The sequence below is a fragment of the Felis catus genome, chromosome C2 (assembly GCF_018350175.1).
Source record: "Felis catus isolate Fca126 chromosome C2, F.catus_Fca126_mat1.0, whole genome shotgun sequence".
NCBI lineage: Eukaryota > Metazoa > Chordata > Mammalia > Carnivora > Felidae > Felis > Felis catus.
In genome coordinates, this window is record NC_058376.1 from 131,095,745 (window position 1) to 131,116,300 (window position 20,556).

The window sequence follows — 20,556 nt, forward strand, 5'->3', positions numbered from 1 at the left end:
TTTTTATATATTAGCCTGAAAGATAGGAGTAGAAACTTCCATTATTTTGGGACATTATTAGAAAGCCCCAGCTACACCAGTTCAAGAAGTTTCGCTCTTCTCTTGGGTCCAAAAAAATGCCTTGGTAATAATAGTATCTTGTTACTTTCAGGTGCCTAGTTGTTAATTCATCCCTATGGCTTTGTTCCCTGTATTCGGTAAGAAATAAGGGATCCTCATAGGGAAAGGAAGTAACTTGTGAATTAAGTTTCCAGAGACTCAAGAAAGAATGCCTTGAACATTCTGCTCACTTTGTATCTACACTTGAACAACAGGTAGAAATCTTATAGTTGTCATGCCCAACTGAATTTCCAAGCTTCCTCCCAAAATATCCTAATGCTGCAGCCTTCCCCATTTCTGTTCATGTCAGCTCCTCCTGCCTTCCAACTACTCTGGCCAAAAACCTTTGAGTCATTCTGGTTCCTCACTTTCTCTCCTATTCCAGTAGTCCAGCATCTCTCATAACCAGACCAGTTAGTAAATCCTATCAGCTCCATTTTCAAAATGTATGCAGGACTCCCACACTTCTCACCATCTCCATCACATCTGCCCTGGTCCAAGCCACCACAGTCTCTCACCTGATTGTTGCAATGGCAATGGCATCTCAGTTGATCTTCTGCTCCTACCCTTGCTTTCCTATAGTCTGTTGTCAATTCAGCAGCCAGAATGAGTCAGATCCCTTCACTTCTCTGCTCAAAACCCTTTCTTGGGCTCCCCATCTCACTCAGAGTGAAGTCAAGGTCCTTCCAGTGGTCTACAATATCCTGAACGATCTTCCCATCATGCTCTCCAAATTCATTTCCTCCCCACCTCACTCCATTCCCCCTTACTGGCCCCTTGCTCTTCCTTGAATACCTCAGGCACATCCCACCCCAGGGCCTATGCACCTGCTATTCCCTCTGACAAGAATATTCTTTCTCCAGATATCCATATCTCCCTCATTCATCTTCTCCAGGTCTGTGCCCTCATGTGATCTTTTCAGAGAGACCTACAGGATCACCCTTTTTAGAAATGTAACTTTTACCCCCATTCTGCACTGTCTATTATCTTTCCCTGTTTTGTTTTGTTTTGTTTTTAGCATTTGTTACTTTCTAGCACAATCTGTTCTTCCCTAATATTTTACCATCTGTCATCACCCCCATTACCAAATATAAAATCCATAGGGCACGGATTATTTTCATGTTTCTTGTTCACTGATCCCATTACCTAGAACAGTGCCTGGTATATAATAAGTACACAATAAACACATGTTGGATGAATGAATAGATGCTTTGAAAGCCAAGTAGAAAAGGAATATGGTGATATCATATATTTTTTACTTAAAATATATGCATCTCCAGGGTTTGTTCCAAGAATTAGCACATAATGAAATTGTAACCTAATTTTGCAAAGTATAAGATCACTTTTGTGATCTTTAGTTGTTGTTTTTCAAGATAAATCGCCAATCAAGTGTAGCTTTCAGTATTATTATACTTTCATCCCTATTTTAGATGGAATGGCTTTATGGGGCCTATACAATCATCCCTGGATAAAGATGAAAGGACTGAGCTTCATGCTTGACACACGGGGCCGTCTGGAAAGCAACCGAAGTCTGCCCCCAGCTGCCAAAAGCCCCCCTCCCTGCTGCCCATGTGAGGCCTTGGAGAAGGAGAGCTCCAGAGGCCCTCAGCACCTCGGAGGGAAGGGGTGGCCAAATCAGCACTGTTTGACAGATGTCACCATCTGCCATGCGGGTTAAATAAGGCAGAGAGCAGCAGCTGAGGGGATGTTAGCCTCCTGGTCCAAAGGACATTTTAGTGGAGCAGCAAATAATGTTTAACACGTTCCCCCCTCCCAGAAAAACAGCAAGCAATTTCTCTTCAGGGAGAGAGAAGGAATGAGCTCCCACCAGTTCTGGTAGGTCATCAGGTTGAAAAGCTCCCTCATCCCTTATCTGTTTAGACAAGCTAACAGAAAAGTATCTTCCCTTCCTTGGAGCTTACTTGCCTTGCGGATCGCTTCTCTACCCAGTAGAAGCTCCCTGATGATGGCCACATTTATAGTTTTATTTTCTGACTAACTAACCACTTGAGGAGGAAAAACTAAAAGCAAAGGGTTTTGTTTGTTTTCAGGTTGGCTCCCCAATGAGGCTTGGAGCCTTGGGGACAGAGTCTTTCTTTCTTTTCTTTTCTTTCTTTCTTTCTTTCTTTCTTTCTTTCTTTCTTTCTTTCTTATTTTATTTTATTTTGTTACTTTCATTTTATTTTTAAATTTACACCCAAGTTAGTTAGCATATAGTGCAACAATGATTTCAGGAGTAGATTCCTTAGTGCCCTTTGCCCATTTACCCCATCTCCCTCCTACACCCCCTCCAGTAACCCTCTGTTTGTTCTCCATATTTAAGAGTCTCTTATGTTTTGTCCCCCTCCCTGTTTCTATATTATTTTTGTTTCCCTTCCCTTAAGAGTCTTTCTAAGTCACTCTCTCATCCAGTGTGGTCCTGGCACCAGGCTGCACCCAACTTGTTCGTTCAGCACATTTTTAATGAACACCTGGTACATGCCAAGTGCGGGAAATGCTGCCATCAGCTTGTGACCTCACAGAACTCGTATTTTAGTGGGAAGATGACAGATATTAAACAAGGAAACAAGGTTTTTATCAGTGCTGCAAATAAAATGAAAAGGAAATGGAAGACAGACTGGCTTGCCCAGAAGAGGGTTTGGGCCCCTAGGAAGAGCGGGGGTAGAAACGATGGTTGGTGCCAGCCCCCTTTTGACCACCAGGCCCTGTCATGTGAACCAGCACCCTCCTCTTCTTGGTCGGCCCCCACTTCAGAGGAAACATTCATGGGGATGTGGCGAGAGTACAGAGGCCCGCGCATGTCCAAATGATGAAAAGTTATGAACCAAGCTAACAAACTGTTCAATAAAATATGACCTACTTCTTACCCAAATTAACTTTCTAAAGACCTGGAAGGCCAGGTCTGCATTCAGCATTCTCAAACTCCTCAGAGCTCTGCATCAGAATAGGGCAGAAGGGGTGATCCCGCCCCTGGCCCTTTGTCCCTGGATGTTGGCCTGTCCCCTTGTCTTCTAGTCTGGCTCTGTTTCTGGTTGTGAGCGGGTGATTTGCATACACATTTGATACCTCAACCCCTATGTCCAGGATTCACCCATGCTTTCTTCAGATAGCCCTCCTGTGATCTGCCTCAGGGTTAGGGGAGCCTTAGGGGCAGCCCAGACCACCCATGGGAGGAGAGTAGAGGCCCTCTGAGGTAGAGGCCCACAGACTCCGCAAATGGGTTTGGGGCCCTCTGGAGGAAAGAATTGTAGGGCCCCGGGGTAACTAGGGCTTGGTGTAGAAGAGGAGAAACAGGCTTTGAGTATGCAAGTCCCCTTGGCCCCATGGTCTCTTTGCTTTACGGGGAAGGATGTGACTGGAGGATGACCATACTGGCACCCTCTATAGCACAGGCCCAGTATCCCCCTTTTGCCTGGGGCTAGGGTGGTACTGGAGGAGAGAGGCTACTCTTGCTAATGTAATTAAGAAAGACCCCTCTGAGGGGTGGGAGCAGGGCAGATATTAGAAAGGAGACCTGAATGGTAAGGACAAGTGACCCCTGCACGACTCCCAGGGTGTGGGAGAAGAGAATTTCCCAACTAAGGGAAGAGGAAATGCCCTGTCACCATAAGCCCTTTAAGGAAGAAAAGAAGGCAGTAGTGGTTCGGGCCTGATCTGGAGGAGGAGATGACAGGACGCGAAGGCAGATGGTTAGGCAGGGGCAGGCCCTGGAGGAATACGTAAGGAGTCCTCCATCTTGATGCAATGGGTGGCCATTGGGGGACTGACATGATCTGAGCCCTGCTATAGCCATAGCATGCTGGGGGCTGTGCAAAACAGATGAATACTAAGGAACCACTGTCAAGAGCAAATCAATAGAAGCACTGCACAAAGCGGTCCAGGGCCCTTTATGTAAGGGTCCTAGCGATTAATTCCTCCCCAAATTTCAGAAGGAAGAAAAACTCAACTCTCCTACTGAGCTGGTTTCTGTAGCTCGTCGGGGTTCTCCCCTTGTGCAGACCACCTGAAAGCACAGAGCTGAGCTGGTGCTTATTTCCAGAGTTGACTATTCATTTCTCAATCTGGCATCCAATCTCAATTTTATATCTCATTACCCATATGTTTTCTCATAGACTTTCCTCAGAACAGCATGAATTATAAGTAAATGGCAATAGTAATTACATATACAAGTAATTGCGGCTCAAGAGACTGATATCTGACCAATAGTGCTTTTGGCAATTGTACACCGAAGTGTTTTGTTTGTCTGGTATATTGTAATTGCAGGGCGGGTAGCAGGAAGATTCCAGTGTGTGCTGCTGGCCTTGGCTACTAAAAAATTATAGCAAAGGCTCGTTATAGTCTTGCTGAGACTTGCTGAGCAAGTTTGCTGAGACTGTTTCCAATCTCTACAAACAGATTTGTGCTATATCTTTTCATGATCCTCCTAACTTTATTATAAGGGTGTATAAAATGTTTGTACTTTAGACAGAAAGTATAAAGCATAATACAATGAACACTCACATATTTAACTCCCAGTGTAAGGAACCAAGCAATAACGAATACAGCTGAAGCTCCCTGAATTCCCTGCCCAAATCATAAACCCCTTCCAGTCCCCAGAGGTCACCACTATTTTGAATTTGGTGTTTTATCATCACCGAGCATTTAAAAACTACTTTTACTATATAAGTGTGGCTCTTTGGAAATAAGTAGAACTGCTTTGTGTGGTTTTACATTTTGCGTGGTATTAGACTTATCCTTGCCCCCTTTTGCTTAAAATTGTTGACATTTATCCCCTTCACTTCTGTAGTTCATTGATTTTCACTGTGTGCCGTTCCATGACTATTTCTATATTCGTTCACCTGCTGAAGTATATTTCGGGTTGTTTCTGTTTCTCCCCCACCCCCTGCCCACCTTTACTAATAAGGCTGCTACAAACATTCTTGCACGCATCTCCTTGGATTCATTATATCTTAAATTACAAAACATAAACACACCTGGGAAACTCAGCTCTTCAGACACAGTTCTGACCTGACATCATTATTGTCAGATTGGTGTCCCATCACTCATATTTGTTCATCAAGATAACCATTTATAATAGCATCAAGATGGATGTTTATAATAAGAAGATATAATCCAGAGAGGGATAGAATGATTTAAAAATTAGAACTTGGAACTTTTGAAAAGCCCTGTAAGTTACCAAGGAGTTCATCTAGTCAAACACTTTCATTGTATAGACAAAAGCAGTGATTCCAGAATGGGACTAAGGACAGTGGGTCCTATCCTGGGCCCCCAGTGTGATGGCCATACATATGAAATATAGAAAAAGTAAATTCCCTTGCTTTTCCTTCTATTCACTAAGCCCCCCTAAACCATGTACCATGAAATGTTGACTGCTCAACAAAGTCCTTCCTAGCTGAATTATAACTGTGTTTCCCTTGATCAATTCAAACCACATTTTTTATTTTTCAAAAGTCATTTTTACCACAGCTTTGCTGAAGTAGAAGCAAAAGACCTGAAACTAACATAAATTTCCTATTCAAACACAATAAGAATAATTGGATTTGCAAAGGAAAATAAAAAGAAATCACAAAGGAAAAGAAACTAGAACATTAATATGTTTGGAAGAATTTGTTGGGGACAGGATGTGGGAAACTATGAGTTTCCTGGGAGAAGAGTGAATTTCAAAAGCTGCCTGTCATTTGGTGAGATTCTCCAAGGGCTCCCTCCTTGACCAAACTTTAGTCAGTCCCTACCCTTGATACCTAACCTAGTTCCTATTAGTAACTCTCCATACACTGACCCCACTAATACTGCCCGTTGACCATAAATCCCCTGCTTGTGTGTTGTGTGGGGCTGAGTTCAATCTCTCTCTCCCCTATTGCAACAGTCTTAAAAAATCTTCCTCGCCTGTTTAATTCTGTTAGGTGCAGTTTTTCTTGGACAGATTTACTTCTCAATGCAGAGAGGATCCAGACTGTCACTGGGTCCCACATTACAAGCTGTCCATGTTTGCAATAACCTGAGATAGTCTCAGTGTGTGCCTGGCACGGGAGTATAATCACCAGTGGTACCCATTCCACTGTCAAAAGTGCCCCAGTTTGGACAATAAATCATAGAATTACCCACACATGGTGTGAAATTTACTGGCTAAATTGTCATCGGGACTCTCAGTGCCAAGAGGACCTGCTGGACTTTTAAAATGGTGCTACAACAATTCAAAGAACAAAAGAGAGCAGACTCCTTAAATGAGAACACCCCTTTCCAGTCCTGACCCCTGAGGCATAGTTACATTAGAATTGTATCATTTTATGTCTAAATTAAAACATTTCTCCATAAACAAAAAATGATGATTTTCATCACTTTGTCTCTCAAACATGTTCATACATTGCCTTTATTATACCTCTCCTTCGATGACTATGGAGGGGTTTATCACAGCACGCTTACCAGGAATGTGACATGCATTCCAGAGCAATGAGGAGAGAGGGAGGGAGGAGACAGAGAGACACCAGGAAGGCCAATGTGGTGCCGGCCTTAGGAAAAACAACTGAGAATGGGGAATCGATACCTCATTCTCCCATGAATTGCATTAAAAGGCTGAAATGAGTTTGCAAAACAATAATCGAAGCTGACAGCTGCTCTCGGCAGGTTGGGACAAATGAAAATTGAGCTGGGCTTTCACATGCTGTGGGGAGCGGGCAGGACAGGCAGGAACCTCCTAATGCCTTTCACTTGGAAACACTGGGTTTCTTAATTGTCTCCTGTCCTGAAGCCAAAGGAGAAGATCCCTCATTTAGGTGACGTTTGCCGAGTGTTTTTGAGAAATGGACGTTTTAGCTCCTTTCACTTGTTTGAAAGTATCTGCAAGAGGCCCATATCGTGCAGGGCTTCCAGGAGTCCAGTGGGACAGGAGAAGTCAAACTCCATCAGCAGGATCTCAGGTAGGGGCCTTCAGGCACAGGCCGGGGTGGGGGTGGCAGGGGGAAGGGCTGGACCAGATAATCTCCAAATTTCATCCTACTGGGAAAGTCTATGATTCTGCCTCAATGGACTTGGCATGGGTTTGTTAACCCCGTTTTATAGGTAGGAAGATTTGAATGAGGAAAGAGCAAGGACACTGAAGGGGAGCTGAGCCTCCTGACTCAGCTGAGCTCAGTATGAGACCTGAAAGATGAGACTGTTGATTTAAAAAAAGGAGACTGTTGATTTAAAAAAAAAAAAAAAAGGAGTTGGGGCGCCTGGGTGGCTTAGTCGGTAAAGTGTCCAACTTTGGCTCAGGTCATGATCTCATGGTTTGTGGGTTCGAGCCCTGTGTCCGGGCTCTGTGCTGATAGCTCAGAGCCTGGAGCCTGCTTCAGATTCTGTGTCCCTCTCTCACTCTGCCCCTCCCCTGCTCATGCTCCATCTCTCTCTCAAGAATAAGTAAAACGTTAAAAAAAATTTTTAAAAAAAGGAGCAGGGGCAATCAGGAGGTTGCTTTTCTGAAACCTCACCATTCAAAACGGGGTCCTGCCTGCAGCATCACATCTCTGAACTGCTGGTTAGAAATGCAGAATCTTAGATCCCACCCCAGACCTACTCAATCAGAGTCCGCATTTAACAAGATCACAGTGGATCCAAAACCTTTGAGATGCAGCAAAAGTGGTTCTAAGAGGGAAGTTTATAGCAATACAGGTCTATCTCAAGAAGCAAGAAAAATCTCAAATAAACAACCTAATCTTACACCTAAAGGAGCTAGAAAAAGAAGAACAAACAAAACCCCCAAAAACAGCAGAAGGAAAGGAATAATAAAGATTAGAGCAGAAATACATGATACGACACTAAAAAGACAATAGAACAGATCAATGAAGACAGGAGCTGGTTCTTTGAAAAGATCAACAAAATTGACAAACCTCTAGCTAGAGTCAATAACAACAACAACAAAAAAAAAAAACAAAAAAAGAGAGAACTCAAATAAACAAAATCACTAATGAAAGAGGACAAAGAAAACTGACACCACAGAAATACAAATAATTGTAAGAGAATATTATGAAAAATTACATGCCAACAAACTGGATAACCTAGAAGAAATGGATAAATTCCTTGAAATATATAACCTTCTTAAACTGAAACAGGAAGAAATACAAAGTTTGAACAGACCAATTACCAGCAACGAAATTGAATCAGTAATAACAAAGACCCAAACAAACTGAAGTCCAGGACCAGACAGCTTTAGGTGAGTTCTACTAAACATTTAAACAAGAGTTACTACCTGTTCTCAAATTCTTTCAAAATATAGAAGAGGATGGAAAACTTCCAAAATCATTTTATGAGGTCAGCATTACCCTGATACCAAAATCAGATAAAGACACCACACAAAAGAGAGAACTATAGGCCAATATATCTGATAAAAATAGTTGCAAAATACTAGCAAAATGAATGCAACAATACATTTTAAAAAATCATTCACCATGATCAAGTGGGATTTATTCCTGGGATACAAGGGTGGTTTAATATTTGCAAATGAATCAACATGATATATCATATCAATAAGAGAAAGGATAAAAACCAAGCATTTGACAAAGTACAATATCCATTCATGATAAAAACTCTCAACAAAGTAGGGTTGTAGGGGACATACCTCAACATAATAAAGACCATATATGAAAACCCCACAGCAAACATCATACTCAGTGAGGAAAAATGGAGACCTTTTCCCCTAAGGTCAGGAATAAGACAAGGATGTCCACTTTCACTATTTTTATTCAACATGGTGTTAGAAGTTCATGAGATCAAGTCCCGCAGAGCCTGTTTGAGATTCTCTCTATTCCTGTCTAAACAAACAAACAAACAAACAAAGAAACAAACTTAAAAACAAACAGGGGCGCCTGGGTTGGTTAAGCATCTGACTTCAGGTCAGGTCATGATCTTGCAGTTTGTGAGTTTGAGCCTGCTTTGGGCTCTGTGCTGATAGCTCAGAGCCTGGAGCCTGCTTTGGATTCTTTGCCTCCTTTTCTCTCTGCCCCTCCCCTGCTCATGCTCTGTCTCTTTCTCTCAAGAATAAATAAACATTAAGAAAATTAAAAAAATAAAAATAAAAGGCAAGGTACTGAACGGAAGAAGAAATTTGCAAATGACATATCCGATAAAAGGGTTAGTATCCAAAATATATAAAGAAGTTATACAACTCAACACCCAAAAAACAAATTATCCAATTAAAAAATGGGCAGAAAACACGAACAGACATTTCTCTAGAGAAGACGTACAGATGACGGACAGACACGTGAAAAGATGCTCAACATCACTCATCACCAGGGAAATGCAAATCAAAGCTACAATAAGCTATCACCTCACACCTGTCAAAATGGCTACAATAAAAAAACACAAGAAACAACAAGTGTTGTCAAGGATTTGGAGAAAAAGGAACCCTGTGCATTGTTGGTGGGAATGCAAATTGGTGCAGCCACTGTGGAAAACAGTATGGAGGTTCTTCAAAAAATTGAAAATAGAACTACCCTATGATCCAGTAATTGCACTACTGGGTATTTACCCCCAAAATACAAAAGCGCTAATTCAAAGGGATACATGCATCCCTAAGTTTACTGCAGCATTATTTAAATAGCCAAAGTAATGGAACAGCTCAAGTATCCATTGATGGATGGATAAAGATGTGGTATGTAAATATATGTACATATATATCCATATTTATCCATAATTATATATATTATATATATAATGAAATATTATTCAGTCAGAAAAAAGAATGAAGTCTTGCTGTTTGCAACAACATGGATGGATCTAGAAAGTATAATGCTAAGCAAAATAAGCCAGTCAGAGAAAGACAAATACCATATGATTTCACTCATATGTGGAATATAAGAAACAAAATAAAGGAGCAAAGGAAAAAAGAGAAAAAGAAAGGGAGACAAACCAAGAAACAGATTTTTTTTTAAGTTTTTATTTAACTAATCTCTACACCCAACATAGGGCTTGAAGTCAGGACCCTGAGATCAAGAGTCACATGCTCATCTGACTGAGCCAGCCAGGCACCCCAAGAAACAGACTCTTAACTATAGAGAACAAACTGATGGTTACCAGAGGGGAGGAGGGCAGGGGGATGGGTGAAATAGGTGAGGGGGACTAAAGAGTATACTTATCATGGTGACAAAAAAAAAAAAAAGAAAGAAAAAGAAAAAGAGAAAAGATCACAGTTCCTTCACATATTCATTCACACTAGCCAAAGTCAAGAATTTCTAGGAAACGGTTTATACTCTTAATAAAGAACAAAAGTTTTTGAACCAAAAAGGAAAAAAAAAACAACAAAAACAAGAAAGCACCCTTCCCACCATAAAACAAAACCCCAAGTCATTTGTAGGCACTTGAGAGTTTGAGAAGCAATGACTGGAACTCTGGATCACACTTTGAATAGCAAGACTCCAAAAAGCATTTAAAGCTACGAATTCTCTTTTGACAGAGTTCTGAGGCTTTTATGTAATCAGGCTAGCTTACCAAGCTCTGAGGCATCATTTCGCATACCAGCACCCTCTGCAGAATTACTAAATTTGCTTTTTTACAACATGAGTTTAAATCTGATAAGAGTCATAGGAAAGGGACCTCCATCAGTTTCAGACTAAAGCACTCTCTTTCTCTCTCTCCCCTCTTCCCTTTCCTTATCCCTGGAGACCTGGTGCACAGATTTGGGTTGGTAATAATCTTGTATTCATAACACATTCTCAGCATCATGTTTGTTTCAAGAGGAAGACTCCAGCCTTGCTCAGGTTGAAGATTATGAATTACAGTTTGTTTGGTAGTTTGCTGGGTTTGCTAGAAATCTTTTTTGACTAAGCAGGAAATCGTTTTTTCCTTCATTTCAGGAAATATTGTATTCTAATTTTATCTTACTGATGATCTGACTGGGAAATGACAACCAAGCATAAGCCCATGTTAATAATTTTGTCTTCTTTTCTTTGTTTCTGCAAAAACCACTTGGTGTGAAATAAAGTTTCAATTAGGTCTAATATATGGGTTGTCTTGGGATACACTTGGGAAGACACAGGAAGAATTAAATTGCAGGTTTTAGCTGAACCATATGAAATTGCCACTTTCACAGGTTAAAGAGCAGCGAAACATTGGCAGCTTCTTTTAATCAGCCTAATTATAATGTTTCAATTTAGAATTTCTTGACCTAGGGAATATCAAGAGAGTAGCAAGTGCTGTTTGTGGAGGCTGGGCTGTTCTATTTCCTTGGAGATTTTTTTTGTTTGTTTTTGGAGGTTAGGACAAATGCTCTGAAGGCTAGATAACCATTTTTCTATTCTGAGCAGCCAGGGAGAAATGGTGTTAGAAGGTCAGGTTTGGTTATAGATTCAGGATGAAAATATGTATCCTTGAAGGAGGCTTATCACCTTCCGAATCTGTGAAATATATAAATGGTGCCAAACCTTGACACGACAAACTAGGGTGAATTTCTTTTCTACTTCCTTGTTATAGTCAAATGCAGGTAATGGTTTAACTCTGATCACAGCAAGAAGAGCTTTTCCCTATCACAAACTAAAACCACTCTTTAGTCAGAATATGGGAGTGGAAGAGTCAAAGGGAAGTGTAAGAATCTAGTCCCTTTCTTATGCTTATCACAATTATACTGTAGGCATGCTGTGTTCCATGGTACTCTAAGACTATTCTATCATATTCTATGATTCTATTCTATGAATCCCATCAGAGTGTAATGAAGTATTTAAGCATGCTGGCCCAGGATCACGCTTTAAGTAGCAAAGGTAGGAATCATGTATTATTTGTAATGGTGTGCATAGTGCTTTTAAGAGATCTTGGCACACAGAAGGCATTAACAACTGTTTTATCCCAAGTTTTAAAATTTGTTGAGGGGCTCCTGGGTGGCTCAGTCAGTTAAGTGTCTGGCTTCAGGTCAGGTCATGATCTTGAGGTTCATGAGTTTGAGTCCTGCATCGGGCACTGTGCTGATGGCTCAGGGCCTGGAGCCTGCTTCAGATTCCATGTCTCCCTCTTTCTGTCCCTCCCCTGCTCACACTCTGTCTCTCTCTCTCTCAAAAATAAATAAACATTAAAGACATTAAAATAAAAATTTGTTGAATAATGGGGTGCCTGGGTGGCTCAGGCATTCCTTTAAGCATCTGACTTCGGCTCAGGTCATGATCTCATGTTCCTGGGTTTGAGCCCCGCATTGGGCTAGGTGCTGACAGCTCAGAGCCTGAAGCCTGCTTCAGATTCTGTTTCTCTCTCTCTCTCTCTCTCTCTCTCTCTCTCAAAAATAAATAAACATAAAAAAAAGAAATCTGTTAAAATTTGTTGAATACATGGTGACTTTTAATAACCAATCACATTACCAAGAATTGAAGATATTACATTAAAAATCTTTGTGGATCATAAAAACCAATTTGGCAATAAATATCAGGAGTCACATTCTATGAACCAGTAATTATAATAAAAGGTCATATCCTATAAACCAGTAATTGCAAGACACTTATCTTAGGAAAGTTAAATTGTTTGAAATGTTTGAAAACACCATTAGGTAAAAAAATATTTACCTTATATACATGAGTTGAAAAAAACTGAAAGCCTAAAACCCAAGAATAAGCTATTATAGATAAAGTAACGATATTTTTAGACTATTTAATATTTAATAACCTTGGGAAATACTCGAGAAAGGTGAGGGTGAAAAACCTTGACACCAATATCTTATCCTTCTTGTTACCTAGCACTATATCATAAAAATGTCCCAAATTACTTAAAATTCTGCCAAAATAGTATTTTTAATGGCTGTAGAATATTCCATTGGATGTAAATAAAGTTGTTAACTGTTTCATGAATACACATACACACACATGCACTAAAAAATAACATGCAGATGGGATCATAGCATCCCTATTGTTCTGTACATTTTCTCAGTTGATAATATAGAGAGCTCATCACATAAGCACACACAGATCTTCATTAATTCTTTTCATCTTCAATGCCAGGATAGTATTCCGCTGCAGAGATACATGTTGATTTTTCAAAACAGCTCTTATTGATTCCTTTAGGCTATTTATAGCTTCTTTGCTATTAAAACAACCCTTCAACAGATACATACATTTTTGTGCATGTATGCAAGTATTTCTGTAGGATAAATTCTGAAATTGCCAGATCAAAGAGAATGCCCGTTTAAAAAATTTGAATAGACATTGCCAAATTGCCCTCCAAATTATCGCACCAATTAACATTCACTTCAACAGTGTATGAAAGTAACTGCTTCATTTTAAAGTGGAAACAGTGAGGAATGCCTGGGTGGCTCAGTTGGTTAAGCGTCTGGCTTTTGATTTTGGCTCAGGTCATGATGTCATGGTTTGTGAGTTTGAGCCCTGTGTCAGGCTCTGTGCTGACAGTGCAGAGCCTGCTTGGGATTCTCTTTCTCCCCCTCTTTACCCCTTCCCCATTCCCTCTCTCTCTCTCTCTCTCTCTCAAAATAAATAAACTTAAAAAAAAAATAAAGTGGGAACACTGGATGGGATACAGAGTTGATGTCTGAACAACATGGGTTTGAATGGTTTGTGTGATCACTTACATGCGGATATTTTACAGTATAGTACTGCAAATGTATTTTCTCTTCCTTATGATTTTTCTTAATGATGTTTTCTTTTCTCTAGCCTCCTTTATTGTAAAATACAGTATATAACACTTACAGCATACAAAATATGTATTAATCGACTGTTGATGTTATTGGTAAGGCTTCCCTTGAACTCTAGGCTCTTAGTTAACTCTTGGGGAGTCAACATCATATGCAGATTTTCAATTGTGTGGGGGGTTGGTGCCCCAACTCCTGCATTGCTTAAAGACCAACTGTATTTATGTGTATATGTGTATGTGTTTGAAATAGATCTCATGAACCCCAACCATACTATGGCATGATTGTAAATGAGGTCCCCTTTTCTCCTTCCCTACATCCCTTTCCAATTTTTCTTCCTTCCTACCTTCCTTTTTTCATTTTTTTCCTTCTCTTTCCTCCCCCCTTTCTGCCTTCCATCTTTATTATTTTATCTAATGGGAAAAGAGACAGAGGGAAAGTCAGGGTAAGGTGAAGGCCAGTGAAGAATTTATGTGGCATTTAGGGAATGGGAAGAAAGCAGGAAATGGGCTTCAGATGGAAGCAAAGTGCTTATTTTGGCAGCATATGGGCGAAGATTGGAATGACACAGAGATTAGCAGGGCTTCTGCATAAGATGGCACACAGATTTGTGACTCGTCTTATATTTTTATGGTAACTGTGAGAGGTGATGGACGTATAAACGAAGCCTGTCGTGGCAATCACGCCACAAAACATACATATAGCAAACCATCGCGTTGTACGCCTTAAACTTACGTAACGCTACGTCAAATATATCTCAATAAAGATGGAAAAAACTCAGAAGCAGAATGTTGTGGGAAATACCTGGAAATGTGTGGTGTGGGGCAAGTCAGACATACTGGGGAGGATGGTTTGGATGTGCACTGCTAATCTTCACGAGCACAGGATTCACCTGAGGAGCTTGTTCAGATTCAGTAAGTCCGGATGGGGCCTGACAACCTGCATTTCTAATGGGCTTCTGGGCAACACTGCTGGTCTGGGACCACACTGTGAGGAACAGAACTTAGTTGACAAAGCCAGCTTCCAGAAACAACAGGCAGAAGCATTAGTAAGCAGTGAGAAGGGCTGTGTAGCATTACCATTTGGAGCCAAGAATGCCTTCTGCAAATGTTACATACAAGGTGATAAAAGTCGTGAGCTGGCTCCTTCCGTTACTACTGTGTCACCCACCCAATTCAGCTTGGCCCACACCAGCACTGGAACCAGACGCTTCACTCAAACCTATGCTTATTTCTTCTACTGTTGCAGGAATCCTGATCTGGAGATCAGATTGTATTTGATTTGCTTCATCTCCAAAACTTAGTAATGATGTCAGTCACACAGAGTCCTCCAATGTTTCCTTCATTCACATAGCACCTGGTGCTGCTGACACTGTGCAAGGTTTAAGTGGCAAGTGCCCACCTTAAGTTCAGTCCTGAAGGTGCCCACAACCTGCAGCTGGCATGATTGAAGCCACACCTTGTTGCTTTCCATGCTGGGTGAGGACAAAATGGGAACTATTGCCCAAAGGCCCTGTGTTAAAGTCCTTTGGAATTAAACCATTTTAAGGCTCCTCTACAACTTTACAATGTTCCACAGAAATGTTTTCTGAAGCGTTATGTTGCGGCAAAGCTAGGATTATTGATGTATGTTTGGGAACTGGGACGTTTTTATATCTAATTCTTCCTGTGGGATGATTTCTTTGCCATCAGTCCTTGTAAATCAAGGGAAGTACAAATGCTAGCTTTAAAAATTCACAAGCTGAGGTTGACAGAAACATTTTTCACCTCTCTGATCCAAGCCAGGCAGTGTTTGATGCTGGCACACCTAGATTTTCCCTCTCTTAGTTTCTGCCTAAGGAAAGCGAGACATGAAGTTACTGGTACACACACACACACATGTGCGTGCTCGCACACAAAAGCTCAGGCTTCGAGCCTTAGGGAAACTAGTAAATGAATAGTCTCCTTTTCAAAACATAATAAAAAAGATAAGACTCAGTGCAGGTCTTAAGAACTTTGTCACCTGTTGAGGCTGTTGTTTGCATTTAGGAAACAGGTTCAACGTGAGTAAAAGTGTGTGTTTCTCTCAATCCTGGAGGGACATGCAAGGTTAGCTTTATGAGTGATACGTACAGACTAAGGATACATGAGAAAGGCTTCTAATATGCTTGTATTCACTTTAAGTTTTGCTCTAATAAGGGATCATTAAAAATATGATTAGCAATTAGGTTGTTTTTATGCTTGAATCACGCTTTCATTTGCATTAAAAAGTTCTATTTGAGTAGAAAAGTCAGAGAGGCATAATGTTTCTTCTCTTTTTCAAGAAATCAAGCTGTTTAAACTGTACAACAACCGCAAAATTACATCTACCTGGTGAACAAAAGAAAAACCAACTGCGGAGAGTTATCTTTACATATCACACAGACAGCCATAAAAATGTTTTGTGTTAATGACTTAAAAGAAATAGAAACATGGGAGTTGAGAGAGCCTGTCCCAGGACCACTTAATGTCAAGGCTCTGTCGCACCAAAGATGTTGAAGGAATTGCTGAAGGTTCGTGGCAAAGCAAGGAGCACATGAACACAGTCTGTTTCAAGAATGCCTCTGAGGCGTGATGGGCTGGCAAGTGGTGCCAGTTTATTAACCTATTGCCTTGGCTCCAAACCCACTTTTCTGGACTCATTCTTCTGATGCTGGGCCCCAGACTCTGTGGAACTTTTTGTCTTGCCCACTGCCCCTTATTAGGCTCCGTTAATAGAAGGTTCTGGAGGAAAATGGGAAAGCTGGAGCAGAAAAAAGGGATTTGACCTCCAGTTCCATCAGATGCCCTGGTGACAGCACATCTTCTGTCTTCCGGCCAGCAGCAGCTCACTTCAGTGTACAGTGTCTCCATTCCTCGTGGACCCAGCCTCATTGGTTCCATTCAGAGACACCAGCACCAGTGGCTGGCACCCTGTCCTCCAAAATCTGGGTACCATTCCATGGAACCTCTCCTCAAGTTCAGAGACACCAACATGGCCCAGCAATGGCTCCTCCTCAGGGGTCTGCACCCTGGTCCGTGGGCCCCTCCTCTGAGCCTCTGAGTCTTCATGGTCCCAGCCTCTTCCTTTTATTCTCCAGGTCTACATGGTAGCTGCTCCCCACATTTGCTGCTCCATGATATGCCAGCATCTTTTTGTCTTTTTAGTTGCCCTAATACTTGGATAACAATGCTATATTAAATTCTCTCCATTAAAGTAATTGGTTGGTTTCTTTCTCTTAATAGGGCCCTGACTGATAGACAAGCTGAGAAAGGCTGGGCAGGATTCTTTTCCAAGACACAACATTCTCTAAGCATGAAAGATTTTCCTGTAAGATTTGTTGTGCAATTTGGTTATTGAATCAGCTATGGGTCAAACTACCTGATCCTTATTTGAGCACAAGAAATCCAGGGCACAAGAAAAATCCAGTATCTTGTAAATGGTTCCATGAGCTTCCACCTCCATCTATTGTTGTTTATGCTCTAAAAGGATAGATAGGATGTAGAGTGACCTGAGATGGTGGTTATGGTATTCTCTAACTTAACTTCCTTAATGGAACACACACACACACACACACACACACACACACACACACACACACACACAGTTTCTTCTATGGAGAAGATGGAAGAAAGCAATGACAGGTTTCTGGAGATGAATCTGGAGATTCACAACCAGAACTCCAGGTATGGTTAGATGAAGAGAATTCTATGTCATTGAAAGAATAAATGCCATCTTTGTTGGATTGGCAGCTGACACTAAGTTCTCTATAGAATGGACTAAAAAGTAAATGTATCCTGATTTGAAAACCTTTCAGATGAGTGGGAAAAACTGTCATTTCATTTATTTTTAGTAAAAGCACAATGTTGAAATGCTACTTGATTCAGATGACAACGTGGGAGACAGGACTGCACCCAGAACTTTGCACTACAGTCATTGTAGGAGGAAACACCTGGTTGTACAAGTCCTGGTCACACACATTCCTGAGATCCTTTAGTTTGTGCTGGTTTAAAACAGCAAGACTGCATATGGCAACAGTGACAGGAAACATTTCAGATTTCTTGCTTTTGTCTATAACAAAGTGAGGACTGTAAATACTTCCTTTGTCTTGTCTCTTGTCTACAGATGATAAAACTAATCTCAAAGACCTAATGCAACTCGCTCAAGGGCATATACTTGTTTAGTGGCACAAAGTCAGAATTTGTATCTGGGTCTCCCTGACTCCAAGAACCGAGCTTCTAATATCTCAAGGCAATGACACATCCTCAACCAACTCTTCCTCCTCATTTTGGCTTTAGGTACTTTCCTTTGGGTGATTACAATTTTATGGACAAAACTCATAAGTTCTTGGGTGACCATAGTCTGGTTACTTTCTGAGCTTCTCTTACCTACCTGATATTTATGATAGTTTCTAATATTTTCCTAAGATAAGTTAAGCCAATCAGTTCTTTAATAAAAAAAGTTTAAAATATCTCTAGTCTTTGTGGTCTTATATTGAATTAGCCAGTATAGCTCTCTAACACACCAGCCAGTGGTTTACAACTTTTGCTAAATCCTCACCTTCTCCAGGATGTTTACCACTAGACTTTACTGATTTGCACACACCAAATGTTTTCAAGAACTATACCCTTCAAAGATTGTCCCTCCAAGTGGCAAATCTACTGCCTTAGCACGTTAATACTTCTGCTCTTGCATAATCATCCATTTTCCTAAACATTATTCACTCATCAATATTCAGCCAACACCATGGAGTACAACGGCGTGTTTCTGTATGCTTTACTGCATTTAATTCAAGGTTCATAATAAACAAATGACAGTAGGCAACATTATCTTTCCCGTTCTCTGGAGCAGAAGAAGGCTCAGAAAGTTCAGGCAGTTTGTGAGAGAGCTACAGAGCTGGTGAGTCACAGAGGAGATTTGAGAGTCCCAGGCTTCCAAACCCAAAGGACTGATACAGTTGTGGACACACGCAAACGAAGGATGAGGGATCCCAGGAACCACACTGATCCACATGGGAGGGAAGAAATAACAGGGCCAGTGGATAGCTCTTGCTCCCTAACCAGGGCTGAAGAGGCGGGTGGTGCTCATGCTGGGGGGCTAGAAGCAAATGCTGGCTGCACAGTGGCAGGGCAACAGCAGCTCCAAAGCTCATTTCAGAGCAGAGTTTGGATGACGCAAATAGCTTGAGATGCCCCAGTGTGTCGTTATGTAATTCCTGTCTGTCCCTGTATTCGTCATTTTTCCGTATAGATACACACTGCACTTTCTTCTATTGATTTTCAGAAACAGCCAAGAAACACATCCCACTGTGGCTGACACTCAGAAGGTATGAATGCCAGGGCTTCTGCCATTGCTTTTCACCTCTAAATTTGAAAGTATCTTGGTCATGTAAGAAGGAAATTTCTTTAAATTAGAAACAAACAACAACAAAAAACCTCTGAGATGCAAGAGATTTAAAAAATAAAATGAAATCTCTAGAAGGTAACAGTGAAATCATTCATCGGTGATGCTGTCTACAAAATCTCTCCCCACCTAGACCTGAGAATTCACCTTGAAGGCCGCACTGTCTTCTTGAAACACTTCATGTCAGGCCTCACATGAAAATTGCATCTCACTGCAGCCCTACACACCATCCAGAGAAAATCAACCTATGCATATCTGAAAATTGCCCCTATAGCCCATTTACCTTAAGCCCACTCACGATCCACCCAGGGGGTTATCAGAGATTTATGAGCAATCTTTTGCAAATTTAAGGATGCAGTAAGGAAGGAACTCATTTTTGTAATGTCCTCATATTTCATTCATTCATCCACTCATTCATCCACTAGTTGTTTATTGAACACCTGATCTTTGTGCTGAGAAATCAGCAATGAATCAAAGAGTCCTGTCAAATCATCTCAGTATCTTTTTTCTTTTTTTAAAAATAATTTTTTAATGTTTATTTTTGAGAGAGACAGAGCATGAGTGGGGGAGGGGCAGAGAGAGAGATGGAGACACAGAATGTGAAGCAGGCTCCAGGCTTTGAGCTGTCAGCACAGAGCCCAACATCAGGCTTGAACTCAAGAACCATGAGATCATGACCTAAGCCCAAGCTGGACATTAAACCAACTGAGCCACCTAGGCACCCCTCAGTATCTTTTTTCTATTGACAAAACGCAACAAGGAAATCATACAATCATATCTGCCTTTCAGATTTCAATGTTCCACCCTCACATTTCTGAACATGAGGGGAGTTTTCTCTGTAATGTTCTTCAGGCTGTCTGGCAAATGACTCACCCCCTAAGTTAACTTACTCATTACTCATTATCACAGATAATGAGTAGATATAGTGTCACAAAAAAACAATATTAGAAAGCATTTTTCTTGTATCTGAATGTACCAGTCTATGAAGAATCTTGGTGTGATTTGGGGGGGAATAAAATGTCATTGTCTGGGAATTCTGTTTAATGAGAACACCTTCCTGAGCTACTGTGAGCAGGGGGAGAGGAGTGTCATGGCGTCTATGCCTCTGATAGCAGCAGATCCACATTAGCCTGGTCTCAACTAGGAAATGATTCTTTTCATGCCAATGATTTTTTCTTCTCCTTCTCCTTCTCCTTTTTTCTCATTCTTCTTCTTCCTCCTTCTCCTTCTTGCTTTTCTTCTTTCTTTCCTTCCTTTTCTTTCTTTCTTTCTTTCTTTCTTTCTTTCTTTCTTTCTTTCTTCCTCCTCCTCCTCCTCCTCCTCCTCCTCCTCCTCCTCCTCCTCCTCCTCCTTCTTCTTCTTCTTCTTCTTCTTCTTCTTCTTCTTCTTCTTCTTCTTCTTCTTCTTCTCTTTTTCCTTCTCCTTCTCCACCACCTCCTCTTTCTCTGCCTCCTCTTCCTCCT

At 41.0% G+C, this 20,556-nt stretch overlaps 1 protein-coding gene and 1 non-coding gene across 21 annotated transcripts in view; one reads left to right on the forward strand and one right to left on the reverse strand.

Moving 5' to 3' along the window:
* NEK11 (NIMA related kinase 11) overlaps window positions 1-20,556 on the reverse strand; it is a 281,142-nt gene that overhangs the window by 16,556 nt on the left and 244,030 nt on the right. The gene's annotated exons all lie outside the window — the stretch shown is intronic.
* Window positions 14,221-14,323, forward strand: LOC111556421. Its single transcript, XR_002735901.2, has one exon. It is a non-coding gene; the product is annotated as a U6 spliceosomal RNA (small nuclear RNA).